The following is a 15668-nucleotide window of genomic DNA, read 5'->3' as shown; positions in this document are numbered from 1 at the left end:
TTATTAAATACGGCATAATATACATTTATCAAAATGTGAGTTCAAATATCAAAAGTATCTTTGTTGATTTTAATTGTAATGAAATTGGAAATGGAAGCTAATTATCTTCTTCTTCTTCGTCTTCTTCTTCTTCTTGTCGCTCAAAAATGTTCGATTCATTGTCATTATCCTCATTATCTGTCATGTTCATCTCCAAACCTTCCAGAATATCGGGATCATATGTATTTTCTTCATCGGGATTACTTGGATACAGTGAAGCGTTGAGGCAAGCTCGTCCGTTGCACTGGCCGCAAGCTAAAGAACATTGTAGCGCTGATTTTCTGCATCCACAGCGGGGGAACCACAACCATTTTTGCAATTGCAAAATATTACGTTTAGTAGTTCGGCTGGTGCTGGAGGTAATAACGTTCGTATGGGCTCCAGGATTTCATTTTCAAGCATCCAGCCCCATTCTTGAGGTTCTAAGTCCTTCCCTAACGTTTGAATCTGGTAGTAGACACGTTTTATGTGTTGATGAGCTGCTACACTTGTTGGTGGAAGTGTTGACAGTTGTACAGGTTTATTTAGTTTTGTAAATTTGATGAATTGCGTGTAGCGGAAATGATCAATGTTGTCCTCAGATTTTGGAGCATTATATAATGCCAACAAGATGCGCACTCCATTTTCTAATAATGTTTGTTTTGGGCAGAATTAATAATATTTTATACTTAAATAGTTAAATATGAATAATTATATATAAATAATCAAGTTACTTACTTTAATTAAATATAAATAATTAATAGTTAGTACATAAATAATAGGCATTGTTTAATAATTATAATTTCCAAGTAAATAATTGACTTTATAACGTACTGATAACCATAACTCACGCTTAACCTTGCATTAGGCCGTATATGACTGTACGATGTGCACTTCGCGCTCTACCTTCAAAACGGTTGGTCGTATGAAAAAAAAGTTTAAACAAAAGTTGTAGGGAATTTTATAGCCTACAACTTTTATAATAAATGCAAATCTCATTCAACCGATAGGAAGCCAGATATTCGCGAAAAACCAATTTTTGTGACCTTTGACCTTGAATATCTTAAGACGCGGACACGATAACGATGGTGACTTTTGAGACAACATTTAGAATGACAAAACAAAGGTTCATACCAATTTGCAGCTTATTATCTTTCATTCCGAGGTTGACCCCTTTTCTTACCTAATATGACTGGGCTATAAAGCCCCGGGGCCCGGGTAACTACGTAACAGGTAAATGTATGAGCATTTTTTTTGTGAAACACAAAAGTATTTAACAGAAGGTTTAATCTCCTTGGTATTTTATTATTAAACGGTTTTATTTTGCTCACCCCGTTTGTTTTATTTATTATTCTTGGGTCAAATTTCACCCTCTTCCTGTCAACCGAGTAATCTGAAATTTTGTATACACTTTGGATTTTGGTGAGATTATGTTTATTCATTATCATAATAAATTCAAGATGGCCGCCGCTACAAAATGGCGGATAATTTATGTTTTATTAATCCCATCAATATGGGTATCAAATGAAAGGGCTCAACAAGCAGAATACAATATACTATTTTTAGCAACCAGAAGTGATAATTAAATAAAAAAAAAACAATTCGAAATAACCTTAATAACCTTAAGAAGCGGTTATTTTATGAACAAACCTAACAAATGTATGAAAACGCGATAATTTCAAAATCACACTAAAATTATCTTAAAACTGACTTATACAAACAAAACAACACCACTTCAGATATTCTAAAGACACAACTGAATAAAAATAACATGGAACCAACCACCACTTTAGTCAACGTCCGGGCAGCGAATGCTAGCGTGTCAATCGTTGCTCTTGTGTATCCGCTCTTCTGTGAGGCGGACAACAGCCAGTTCGGGCTGAGCCCACGCTGGCGGTGTGGTTGTTCGCGTCCTGCCGATGCAGAACGGTACTGGGGCGGGCGTATAGCCCTTGGTGTGGCGGAGACGAGGAGCGTCGGGCTCGACTCGTCTCAATCGTCTTCTTTTGTTTCCTCATCCGTTGTGGGGGGCGTCGGGCAGCGTCGCGGCTCGCTGTCTAGTCCCGCCGAGAGCGGCGAGATGACCTGCGGGTGATGCTGCGTTGACCGTCCGTGCCCCGGTGTCTGCTACGGTGGGGGTACCCGCGCGAATCAGTTCGCGCGGATACGGAAATCTTGTGTCTGGAGGTCTGGAGTGCCACGGCGCGAGTTGCTGCAAGTGCGGGAAGCGGGACGCGTCCGCTTGCTCGAACATGTTCTTCGCCGCCTGTGCTACGAAGTCGTCGATGCTCTCTAGGCGTAGGTCGCGTGCGATGGTGGCGTTTCTCACGTAGCGCTGCGCGTTTACTGCGCGCCGGAGTGTCGTATTCTGCACGGTGCGCAGTCGTTGGCGGCTCGTTTCTGAGGTGAGCGCGAACCATGCTGGCGCCGCGTACGGTAGGTGCGGGCGGATGTACATTTTGTAGAGCTTGGTGCGCAGCGGTAAGTTGCCCGACACTAGCGGGCGAAGCTTCCTCAGCGCCCACTTAGCCCTGCCGGCAGCCATAGAGACGTGTTTTGACATGGTTAGCCTCCGATCTACCTGTACTCCCAGGTAGGTGACCGTGCTCTGCCATGTCAGGTCCTCGTTGAGAAAGCGTAGCGGTGGCGGTGTACGCTTAGCACCGAAGGTTATTGCTTGGGTCTTCCTTGGGTTCGCGGCGAGTCTCCACTTGTCCAGCCATTCAGGGAGCAGGTCGAGTGAACGCTGGACTTTTTTGGCGGCGTGTTGGTGGTTGAGAGACGTCGCTATATACGCCGTGTCGTCGGCGTAGAGCGCGAGTTTGCATCCCTCAGCGCACGGGACGTCGTCGGTGTAGAGGGCGTAGAGGGCCGGCGCGATGACGCTGCCCTGCGGGACGCCCGCCGTTATCTTGCGTTGGCTCGACGTCGCCTTACCGACCGCCACCGTAAAGCGACGGTCCTCGAGGTAGGAGCGGAGCACCGCTACGATGCGGCGAGGCAGTGGAGATTCTGCGAGCTTGAGCACCAGGCCGGCGTGCCAGACGCGGTCGAACGCCTTTTCCATGTCTAGCATGACGGCGACTGCCGCCTCTTTCCTGTTAAGGGCGGTCGCGGTGGTGTAGATGATTCTTGTTAGCTGCTGCGTGGTGCTGTGTTCGCTGCGGAATCCAAATTGTTCGGGCCTCGGCTCTATGTGCTTGTTGTAGTGTCGCAGCAGAAGCCTCTCAAACATTTTAGACTGGGTCGACAGTAGGGTGATGGGCCGGTAGCTCTCCGGCCTGGTGGTGTCTTTGCCTGGTTTGGGGATTGTGATTAGTTTTCCTTCCTTCCAAGAGCTCGGGAAGAGCCCGTGTCGGACGATCCCGGTGAAGAGACGTGCGAGCGCCGCTAGCCAGCGCATCGGGAGGTGGCGGAGTGCTCGGTGAGTGATGCCGTCGGGTCCGGGAGCCTTCTTTAGTGGCAGCGAGGTGATCACTTTCCGTACCTGTGTGGGCGAAAAAAAGATTGCTTCTTCGTCATGCGGCGGCGGCCTCGAGGCTAGCGCACGGGCTGTGCTCTCGACCTCTTCGATGCGGCTAGGAGAGACCGCGGGATTTGGCGAAAACTGGTCCTTGAAGTGGGATGCTACCAGTTCGGCTCGCCCGGCGTCGTCGTAGATGTAGACGCCGTCGCGGTCGCGCAGCGGGCGTATGGGCTCGGGAGTTCTGTAAAGTCTGCGGCAGAGGCCATAGAGTCGCTCTTGCTCCACGGTGGCTTCTCCGAGGATCCTCTCCCAGGTCAGCCTCTGGTGTTTGGTCAGCTCCACCTTGACGTGGTCGGTCGCCTGGTAGAGTTTGGCTTTGATCCTCGGGCAACGGGTGCGCTGCCATTGCCTCCTAAGGGCGCGTTTCGCGCGAATCAGCCGGCTTATGTAGGCTGGCAGCGGCGGTGCGGATGTCGGAGGGTCGCGTTCGCTCGTGGCACTCCGTAGCGCGTTTTGGATGGCGGCCGTGATGGTATCGGCCATCGCGTTCACTTCTGCGGCTGTGGTTGGCGGTCCTGGAGTCGGTGCGCTCTCCATGATGGCGGTGAATGCGTCCCAGTCCGTTACCTGCACCGATGAACGTGCAGGCGGAATGGGTGGCCCCGTGACAATGCAGAGCACCGGCTGGTGGTCAGACTGGAGGTTGTCCATCAGGACCTGCTGTTCGATGTGAGACGCCACTCCCTTGTGCGCGATGAGGTCGATTGTGTCCGGTGTTTGGTTGTCGTCGTAGGGGTAGTGTGTCGGTGAGTCCGGCCCCTCTACCGTGAAACCTAGAGCCTCGGCGTTGTGCGCCAGCCTGTTACCGCGGGAATTGCAAAGATTAGAGTGCCAATCGGTGTGTTTTGCGTTCCAGTCGCCCGCGATAATCGTCGGCTGGTCGTGGTTGAGTAGCGTGCGCAGCGCCTCCGGTGTGAATTTTTCTGCTGGCGGGCAGTAGAGAGCTAAGAGGCGGGTGGGTTGTCCGGCGATTGTCAGCTCCACGCCCAACGTGTGAAACTGTTGGTGGTTGCAGGCTGGTATTGTGCGGTGCGCGATTGAGCGCCGGATGAATATAGCCAGGCCACGGTAGGCTTTACCATCTGTGGGGCACACATTATTTTCCCTATATACTATATACCCCGGTGCGCTCAGACGGTCTGTGGCGCGTAGCATGTGCTCGCTGATGAGTGCCATATCGATGTTATATTCGCGTAGGACGTGGCGTAGTAGGACGACCTTTCGTCTCAGGCCGTCGGCGTTCCAATGTAGAAGGCGTAGGTTCATTGTGTAAACCTTACGCCTTGGCTGCGCGACCTACGTCCCCCGGATGGCTGGGGGTGATCTGCGTTTTTGGTGGCGAGCAGTTGTTTAACTGCTTTGTCCACAACCCTGCTTACTTCTACTCTTACTTGTTGGTGGTGTTGCTGTTGGTGAGCCACGGTTCCGCCGCGTCGGTTTCGCGCCTCATCCTTCAGTACCGGGCACGTGGAGTGGTTAGCAGGATGTGGGCCCTGGCAATTGGCACACTTGGGTGTGCTTCCTTTCGGTAGGAGGCAATCAGCCGCGCGGTGGCCTTCCCCACAGCGGACGCATGCAATGCGTCGGTAGCATTGGTGGGACGAGTGCCGGAAGCCTTGGCAGCGGTAGCACTGCGCGGGGCCCCGCTTGCCTCTCCAGACTTCTATGGTCACCCCCGGCATGCAGAGTAGCTCCTTGACATTATAGATGGCCGGAGTTAGCTCGGGAGTGCGGCGCAGGATTGCGAGGAATATACACCCCGGTCTTCCTTTCGCAGCACGGATGGGCTGCACATGTTCAGGCTCGAAGCCGAGGTTGCGTAGCTCGGCGAGGATCAGCTCTGGGTCGGTGTCCACAGGGATGCCGCGGATAGCGACCTTAAGTTGACGTTCTGCGGGCAGAGAATATGAGAAGTATACGACCTGTACACCTTTTTTCTCTAAGTCTGCCAGATACCGCTGGACGACTCGGTATTCGTCCCCGTCCTCCGGCGAGATTTCGAGGCCCGTTCCGAACGCTCTGGCGTTGATTGTTCGTCCCAGGCGATTCTTCATTTCCTTGACGTGGCTTAGCCAGTCAGGCAGAGACTCAATGATGAATGGCGGGTACTTGGGCGCCTGTGCTGTTGCCGATGTTGTTGCCGTTGTTGGAGGCAGAGGCGCAAGTGTTGGACGCTTTGCCACAGCTGGGGCAGTGGCCATTACAGCGTACGTGGGTGCAACTGAAACAGGCACAGGCATCACAGTCACAGGCGCGGGCGTCACAGGCGCAGGTGTCATCGTCACTGGCGTCGCAGGCGCGGCGGGTTCCGAGGAGGCTGTAGTACACTCTTCGGGTGTTAGCGTCTCCATCAGGCGGCGGCGGCGCGGGTCTCGTTGAGACAGTTGCGCCGGCTGTGGCTGTGAGAGCGGCGGCGTTATGACCGCACACTTGCGCTTGGGGGTCGCCCGGGCTTCGTCTTCGTCCGAGTCGGGTGGCGGTGGCCGACGTAGCGATGGTTGCTGGCTGGCTATAGGCACCGTAATTCGCTCGTCCCTGGAAATAGGTGTCGCTGTTAAAGGTATTCCTTCACTTTGTTTCAGGCTGTGGTGTGTGTGTGCTAGGTAGTAGCACATGGCTTTAGCGAGCCCCGGCGTTACAACTTGATCACGGAGCGTTTTCGTAACGAATATCACGTCGCTCTCGTATCCGGCGCGGGGAGACACTGGCTGTGGTGGCTGTAAGTCACCTTCTAGCCTCGCGAGCAACTCTTCTGGGTTGCAGACGCGGACGAGGTCTACCTGTGAATTATTATTATTATTATTATTACGCGACACTCCTACGACCGTATGTGACACTATAGGCGATGGCAACGGCGGCGCGGCTCGTCCGCGAGAGCGGGAGCGTTCATTGGCACGCGGGCCAGAATCACAAAGTACGGTTTCGGTCGTACATGGCACTACATTAGAAGGCGGCGGTGGCGACGCGACTCGACCGCGAGAGCGGGAGCGAGCAATGGCGCGCGGGTCAGAATCGCGACGTACTCTTTGCTCCATTCGGAGAGCAGAAATCGGGCTAGGCCCAGGCACTTTTATGTTTGCTTGGGTGCAGGCATCCTACATGGCACGAAGGAGCGCAACACAACACAAGCGAACACTAAGCACTGGTACTGGCACTAAAACACTGGAGCGGCGGAGCGGAGACGTCCGCACTGGTCGGCGGTCGGACTGCGAATGCTAGCGTGCCACACTGAGGCCTTTCTTTTATAGTAAGCGGGTGGGGATCGAAACCACCTACTGCCCTCTGTTCAGTTTCTGCTTATACGGCCTCTCCTTACCGTGCACCGTCCTCGGATGCACTGGTGATCTCTTCATCGGGAAAGCTGGTGGAAGGCACGGTGGCACCTTGCTCGCCGTGTTCATATGTGATTCAGATTCAGATGGTCCCCGTGCGTCGCGGACGCCAAGTGCGCCATGGGTGCCGTGTGAGCTGGGCGCGCCAGGTGCGCCATATGCGCCGCGGGCGCCAAATATGCCCTGCGCGCCACGTCCGCCGCCAGCGCCAGGCGCGCCATGTGCGCCGCGACCACCGCGACGTCGACCGCGCGCCTCAGAGGCGCCCATGCCCCGTGCTGCTAGTGCCACGGTGCCAGCGCGCTTGTTGCGCGCCTCCTCCTTCAGCACAGGACATGTGCTGTGGCCGGATGCGCCCCCTTGCAATTGGCGCATCTCGGCGTGGCCCCCTTAGGTAGGGGGCCACGGGTACTCAGCTAGCTAGCTAGCGTGCTAGCGTGGCACACTGAGGCCTTTCTTTTATAGTAAGCGGGTGGGGATCGAAACCACCTACTGCCCTCTGTTCAGTTTCTGCTTATAATACTATCTTGTAATATCAAAACATATACAGTAATACCCCGGAGTTACGCGATAGGTGGGACTGAGCGCTATCCGCGTAAGTCGAATTCGCGTAAGTCGGGGTACAAATTTGCATATAAAGACATACAAAGTATGTTTAATTGGGACTGGAGACTAAATAAAACAATAATTTAGGAAATAATTAGTATCTCATTCTAGATAATATGACAAACTATTTTAATAGAGTGTATAAACGCAATCCGAAGTTAGTTTGATGTAGAAGGTTTCATAAATTGTAATTACAAAGTCGTTTTCTTCTCCCGTATATCTCCTCGTAGCATCCTAGTAATTTTTTAATTCCATGTTTTGTAACAAAAATGCGCTCTTCATTGGAGTCTATGCTTTCCAAAATTGTTAACCCTTTTTCAATCGAACTCAGGGCTTCTGTCAAGTTTCCAACTGTCATTTGATCTTCCAATTGAACTGGATCATGACTTGTTCACGCATTGATATGAGCTCATCATTTGTGACCTCCTCATTGTGTGAATCCACAAGCTCTTGAACATCATCACTATCCTACACAGTTTACATCACTACACGTCTGTGCCTGTTGTAAACTGAACGAATAATAATGCGAGCGGGGGGAGTCATAAACAAACGCCGCCGCTTGACTTTAACTGCGCGGCGTTCAAACAAAAAACGAATAGACGAGAAAATTAAATCGCGTAACTCCGAATTCGCGTAAGTCGAGGTAGCGTAAGTCGGGGTATTACTGTACATTATTTATAAAAGTATCTATGAAGTAAAAAAAAATATTGTAAGTATATGTTTATAAAATTGTGTAAGTTGTAGGATGTTGGTATTCGCTCTGTGGTCGCAATACATTTTACACGTCTAAGAACAAAAAAAAATTAAATTCAATTAATAATTGTATAAATTGACGTGTTTTTATTTTAAATCATAAAAAATCATTTATTTCAGACCAATTAATAAGTCCATATATTGTTAGTATAGTAAAACTAATAACTATGTTAATAGACAGAATGTTCTGATTTTCTTTGTAACTAATCAAAAAAAAATTACTTACCTAGATCGTTCTTTTTTTCTTCGGATTTTTATTAGATAATATTAACACCAATTCTTTCAAAGACCTACGTTTTAAATCCTTTGGGCATATTCAGGTGATTCCCAATACCATATCGCTGGTCTTTTTTTCTATTTGGTCCATAAACAATTCCGTTTAAGACTCTAACATACGCCGATGACTTTGAGGATTTGACCTCTACTACAAACAATAATTTACTAACGCCATCTAGTCTAACAAAATAGTGAATAGTCTAACAAAACTACGTGAATACGAAACCAATTATTAGCTAAATATAAAAATTTATAAATAAATATTGGTCTAGAAAAAATGGTGGCTGCCAATTATTTAACTAGTACATACATGATTTTTTTACATGTTTAATTCGTTCTGAGGTTAAAACTTTTTAATGTCAGTATTGCTAAAATACCGAAACCGAGGCATCATCATCAGCTGACGATGGACTGTGATGGTTGGTACTGGATCTCGAGGATGGTAAGCAGTAGACATACCGTCATTGAGCTTGTTGTAATCAGCTCAGCGAAACGATACTACAAATGTGACTATATGAACCTGATGATGGACTCCGAAGGTGGGTACTCGGTCTCGAGGATGGTAAGCAGTAGACATACCGTCATTGAGCTCGTTGTAATCAGCTCAGCGAGACGATACAAGAAATGTGACTATATGAACCTGATGATGGACTCCGAAGGTGGGTACTGGATCTCGAGGATGGTTAGCAGTAGACATTCCGTCATTGAGCTCGTTGTAATCAGCTCAGCAAGACGATACTAGAAATGTGACTATATGAACCTGATGATGAACTCCGAAGGTGGGTACTGGATCTCGAGGATGGTAAGCAGTAGACATACCGTCATTGAGCTCGTTGTAATCAGCTTAGCGAAACGATACTAGAAATGTGACTATATGAACCTGATGATGGACTCCGAAGGTGGATACTGAGTCTCGAGGATGGTAAACAGTAGACATACCGTCATTGACCTCGTTGTAATCAGCTCAGCGAGACGATACAAGAAATTTTACTATATGAACCTGATAATGGTCTCCGAAGGTGGGGACCGGATCTCGAGGATGGTAAACAGTAGACATACCATCATTGAGCTCGTTGTAATCAGCTCAGCGAGACGATACTAGAAATGTGACTATATGAACTTATTAATATTTATATTAAATAAATATTAGGTAATATTTACTATAATACCACTATATTTCTTTGAGTTTATTGAAAAAATAATCAATCTCAACGATTCGTCTTCCAGTTGAAATTTTAAATATTTTTCTTGGTTCTGAAACCTACGAGTGCAGCATGTTATATCTAAGCCCGAAAATGAAATCAGAGTCAATCAGACCCAGTACCCACCTTCGGAGTCCACCATCAGGTTCATATAACACATTTCTAGTATCGTCTCACTGAGCTGATTACAACGAGCTCAATGACGGCATGTCTACTGCTTACCATCCTCGAGATCCGGTCCCCACCTTCGGAGACCATTATCAGGTTCATATAGTCAAATTTCTTGTATCGTCTCGCTGAGCTGATTACAACGAGCTCAATGACGGTATGTCTACTGTTTACCATCCTCGAGATCCGGTCCCCACCTTCGGAGACCATTATCAGGTTCATATAGTAAAATTTCTTGTATCGTCTCGCTGAGCTGATTACAACGAGCTCAATGACGGTATGTCTACTGTTTACCATCCTCGAGACTCAGTATCCACCTTCGGAGTCCATCATCAGGTTCATATAGTCACATTTCTAGTATCGTCTCGCTGAGCTGATTACAACGAGCTCAATGACGGTATGTTTACTGCTTGCCATCCTCGAGACCCAGTACCCACCTTCGGGGTCCATCATCAGGTTCATTTAGTCACATTTCTAGTATCGTCTCGCTGAGCTGATTACAACGAGCTCAATGACGGTATGTCTACTGCTTACCATCCTCGAGATCCAGTACCCACTTTCAGATTCCATCAGGTATCAGGTTCAGCGACTTATTTTACTTGGTTGTACAAGTTGCACTTGAAACTTGACAACTCTAAATTTGAGTTTTGTTTGGGTAAGTACTTATATACATATACTTATAACATACAATAATTTCCGAAGTTCATGTCCTCGCCTCACTTGATATTTCTTTTTATATTTTGGCATTTCTAAAAAAATCCGCGGGTAAAAACTAAAATACGCAAATATTTAATTATTATTGGCTTCGACACACAAGCGTAGTCCTCCCGTCGCAAAGCGTTGAGGTGGACTGAAGACAAGCCGCATGCAGGGCTCGCGGGTGTGAAATTGCGGAGGGAAGCCCATTGCGCTTGAGTTTATTTACCTTTTATTACTTTCCATGCCCAGGAAACGAATTAATACAATTTTTTTTTTATCAAAATAATAATATATGCTATATCTAATAATACGTGTAAGATTAAAATAAATCGCATAAACCGTTTTGGAGCGAATTTGTAATTTATGTCTAATCTACGGTTCGATGGTAAATTTTTTTTTTTGGGAAATTGGTATTGCTTTTATCTTTTTTGATTTTATCAATCGATGCAGTAGGCTTCAACCCACAATATATATTTTTTTCAAATGCATATGAGCGACAGTTCTTCCAACAATTTAATTTAAACTAGGGCTAGTTGACCGATTTGAGCACTGTTCAAGCCTTAAAAATTAAACGCAACAAGGCGAAGGCGTCACTAGTAATACGCGCGAGTCTAGGGTGCTAGATGCGCGCGATGCTCGTAGAAGCGATGTATTAGCTCCCAGTACTTCGCCAAAGCGCGTATGAAATCGCGCCAAACGATTCGCGGCGAATTCTCCCCTTAACAAGCTTGGTTGACAAGACAAGTTGGACAAGCAAGCAAACCGGTCTTTGTCGAGCTGGTGGTAATTAAATAAAACAACTTCCCTCTCTATAAATTTATTCGCTTAGATATCGGGCTCGACATTACACTGGCTGCAATGCGGGCATCTACGCGTGGGACGGCGTCCGCGACGATTGTTCGTGTCGCGTAGCGGATAGGCACGCGCTTTTGAGCGCGAACGCGATCTGTAAAATAACTGTAACTTAATAGGATCAGTGATTAGATTTATTTATTTATTTATTTAGTACCTACTCCTATAGCTAACATAAATTATATATATAATAATATTCGGGTTTCTAGTAAAATAAGACTTAATTGTGTTTTTCTGTAAGACAAAAAAACAACATTTAATGCCCTTACTTCAGGTATTGATACTATATAAAATCAAAAACATAACCCATTCAATCTTCGCAAACACATTCACCCACTGACAGTTACAATGACATGAGACATACCAACTACATGGCGCCAAACTCAAAATAGAGAATTAGAATAAGAATCAAATTAATTAAGAAAAACAATATCAATAATAGTGGTTTTCTTTACATATATAATTACAAACAAATATACTGAGAATATAGCCAAAGATGGAATACATCATACATTTAACAGCAAAAATATTTAAAAAAGGGAACAAACAAACAAAATTATTTAAAACATTTGACTAATTGTGATTTATTTAACTAAGCCTAAATTAGTTGTGTTGTGTGATAATGTAAAAGTGTGGGTGTGTACGTGATGGTGTGTATGTGGGGTGTGCTCATGATGTGTGTGATTTTGCGCTATGGATATTCTTAATACATTTTTTAACATTCCGCGATAACCTAAACAATTCAAGGCCCAAATAGTGGTCATTGTATGTCCGGGCAGCGCGATACAAAACTGAGTTTTTAGCATAATTAGTATTGATTTGAGGAACGTGAAACAAAGCACGCATTGTATATGCATTTTCGATGTAATTCTCTCAATTTCCGTAGCGCTGATATTAACGCGTGGTACAAAGATTTGACGAAGGCTAGCAATCAATATTGAAAGTTACAGATAGGTGCAGTTTTATTGATCAAAATTTGTGTTACTTTGTTCCTGATTACAATATGAAGACCCAAGCTGATTATTATTACGCCAATTATACAAAAAAAATTACATACATGTGAGATTTTTTTTAAACTGTAGAAAAACTAGATTTGCTTTTTTTTAAAGAACAGAGAGCAAAGGGGCGGTTGCCCCCTGTTCTATAACCTAACCTGATGTTATGTACTAAAACCGCTCCCCATGGACACTCAATACTAGAGGGCTCGCGAGTATGAGGCCTATTAATTTCAAGATTTTAATTTGTTTCACTGACCATCTTATATGTATACTTTATACTCTGTCTGATACCTGTCAACATTGCAATTAAGTAATGCTGTATGAGGAGTTAATGAGATAACCAGTAGGAATAAGGTAGGTCCTTGGAAAGACCAAAAGAAGTACCTACACTTTTACAGCAGGTTTGCAAAAGGAAATTCCTAGTTTGTGTGTGCATTTTTTTCAGTAATCAAGCTGATCCGAAGAAAAACGGTACTAAGTATTATTAATACCGCGTAAATATGGAAAAAAATATTTCAAAAGCCTCACACACCAACCTCACCTAGTTACGAATCCAAAACACCACTATATATATACATCTTCTAAGTAAAAAACGTATTGAACTTGACGCACGGAAGTCATACCGGTGTCTTCTCTGAATCTACACTAATATTATAAAGAGGAAAACTTTGTTTGTTTGATTGTAATGTATAGGCTCATAAACTACTGGACTGATTTTAAAAATTCTTTCACCATTCAAAAGCTACATTATCCACGAGTAATATAGGCTATATTTAATTTTGAACAAAAATAGCGTTCCGTAAGATATTAGGGTTTTTCGGACACAAGGTGTAAAAAATCAACCAAAAAAGTTACTTATTTTGCGTACCCTGCCTAAACTATTAAAGATAGAACCATAAAATGTTCAAAGTAATTGTAGATCTTATAAATATCTACAAAAAAGTCCGCGACACACTATACCTATCTATGTCGAGTGAGGCATAAATGATATACATGGAAAAACGACGTTTGCCAGTTCAGCTAGTCTTACATATAGACACAAGGAACGAAAGACAAAGATCATGTCTGTTTAATTGATTGGTCTTGTTCCAGACACACTGAACTCCAAGTGCCAGTTTCCTGACGATATCTACCTTTAACGTACGAGCGTGTATTTTGGTATTGCGTATAAAACCCGCATGTGCCGGTTTCTATTACAATCGCCATAAAATAAATACCTTGAACGAGACCTGGATAGTGATCTGGACCTTCGCGAGGTAGTCTGCCAGTTTGGCTCATCTCTCATTTTAAACAGCACATCTTTATATTGGTACACGAGGTAAATCAGTGTCAGCAACGCAGCCAACTGAAACATATACACGTCAAATGGTTATGGTTTAAATTCCTAATCTTTAAACTTTATGGAAACTTAAAGAAAACGGTAATATAATAAGGACATATCAAAATCAAATTTGCAGATAGCAATAGAATATAAAAAAATAAAGAACACAGCTTTAAAACCACTCTTTTGTACGTGGGTACTACAGTACCTAACCAAAAAAATTATGGCCGCATTCGTACATGGTTACTACAGTACCCAAAACGAAGAGTTTAAGATAATGACATCTAGTTCAAACTGAGGTTAGAAATAAACGTTTTTATCGACGTAGAACGATAGCTTACGAAATACTTTACCCAACAAACTACAGATGGCAATGAAATATGAAGAGTTCTTTGTAAAAAAAAAATTCCAAAGTCGGTTAAGTGGTGCTTGTGAATTTTGTCAACAATTGTTTCCGAATGTCGGCAATTATGTCGTAAGTTTTATATTATATTTCTTTAATTATCATACACCAAAATAAACTAGAATATTTGTACTTTATGATTATGATAATATTTTATAGTTTTAAATGTGAAATTGAGTTTGATTTCAACTTTAAAATATTGTTGTCTCGGGCATCTCATTATTAAAAAATGTATTTTAATCTATAACAGATGTTACAATAAAATTAAACTAAAGTGGAAATGGATGCGGTACATGGCAAGAGGAACAGAAAAATAGAGCAAAAAACTACTGAACCGGTGCCCAAGGTACACCAAACATAAAATAGGAAGACAAGTTAGAAAATGAATAGACCAAAAGAAAGAAACAGCAGGTACATGGCAGAGAGTGGCACAATGGAGAGAGAAATTTGGATGAGGCCTTTTCCATTGAAGGACACACAGATACAGTTAAATACGATTGAAATAGAAACGTGTTAAAATGTAAATGTGTTTTTTTTAAATACATAAGAACGAGAATTTATAACGTGTACTAATTACACGAAAATGCATGAATTAAGAATATGTGTGATGCGACATAATGGATTATTCATACATACATACATCAGTGGTGCTACAACCACTTTTTAGGTCTTGACCTCAGATTATTTAATCTGTTTCGTGATCATTTTAAATCTAATAGGTGATCAGCCTCCAGTGCCTAACACACGTCGTCGACTTTATGAGTCTAAGACATGTTAGTTTCCTCACGTTGTTTTCCTTCACCGTTCGAGCAAATGCGCACATAGAAAGTCCATTGGTGCACAGCTGGGGATCGAACCTACGACCTCAGGTATGAGAGTCGCACGCTGAAGCCACTAGGCCAACACTACTCTTGGAGTATTCAGCGCTCAAAATATTAAATTATTAGCCCCATATTTATTACCACAAATACACCAAGTATTTATATCAAATTTATTTAAAATTCTTTTAGTTTTAGAGGAAATGGACTTGTAAACTAGTGATTACTAAATGAAATCTAGCAATGGATTGTGTGGGGTTATGTTCCCAACAAAAATGTCTCGACAATGTAAGATTGAGAAATGATACTCCGGTACTATCGGTCCGGTATTATCGGTGGAAAGGAGATATCGAAGGTTATAATGAACTGGTTCATGAGCCAGCAAAAGAGAAACAAATAGGACGTGATGACGGCAGTGGCGGATTGATCTTGGATCCTGAGAAGTGTAGAGCGGGCTGGAGGCCTAATATCAAAAACAGTAAACGTAATTTAAGTATTATAAGATAAAGTCTTACCGCAATGTTGAGCTGACGAACCCTTATAAAATCGTAAATCCCGTTTATTAAGTAATCCATCATCATCAACAAAATATATACGAAATTTCGAAGAGACCACGCTGCATAGTGTTACAAAGAATTTTTTACTTTATAGAAAGGTTGGATTTTTTTAAAAATTTCTATACTTGCAGCTACATTA

General features: G+C 44.4%; 1 long non-coding RNA gene across 1 annotated transcript; it reads left to right on the top strand.

Moving 5' to 3' along the window:
- Positions 1-13603: 13603 nt before the first annotated feature.
- LOC123690381 lies at positions 13604-14679 on the top strand. The gene is made up of 2 exons (XR_006751052.1): positions 13604-13686; positions 14405-14679. It is a non-coding gene; the product is annotated as an uncharacterized LOC123690381 (long non-coding RNA).
- The last annotated feature ends 989 nt before the right edge of the window (positions 14680-15668 follow it).

This window comes from Pieris rapae, chromosome 24 (genome assembly GCF_905147795.1).
Source record: "Pieris rapae chromosome 24, ilPieRapa1.1, whole genome shotgun sequence".
Taxonomy (NCBI): Eukaryota; Metazoa; Arthropoda; class Insecta; order Lepidoptera; family Pieridae; genus Pieris; species Pieris rapae.
This window is presented reverse-complemented; position numbering and strand designations above follow the sequence as displayed.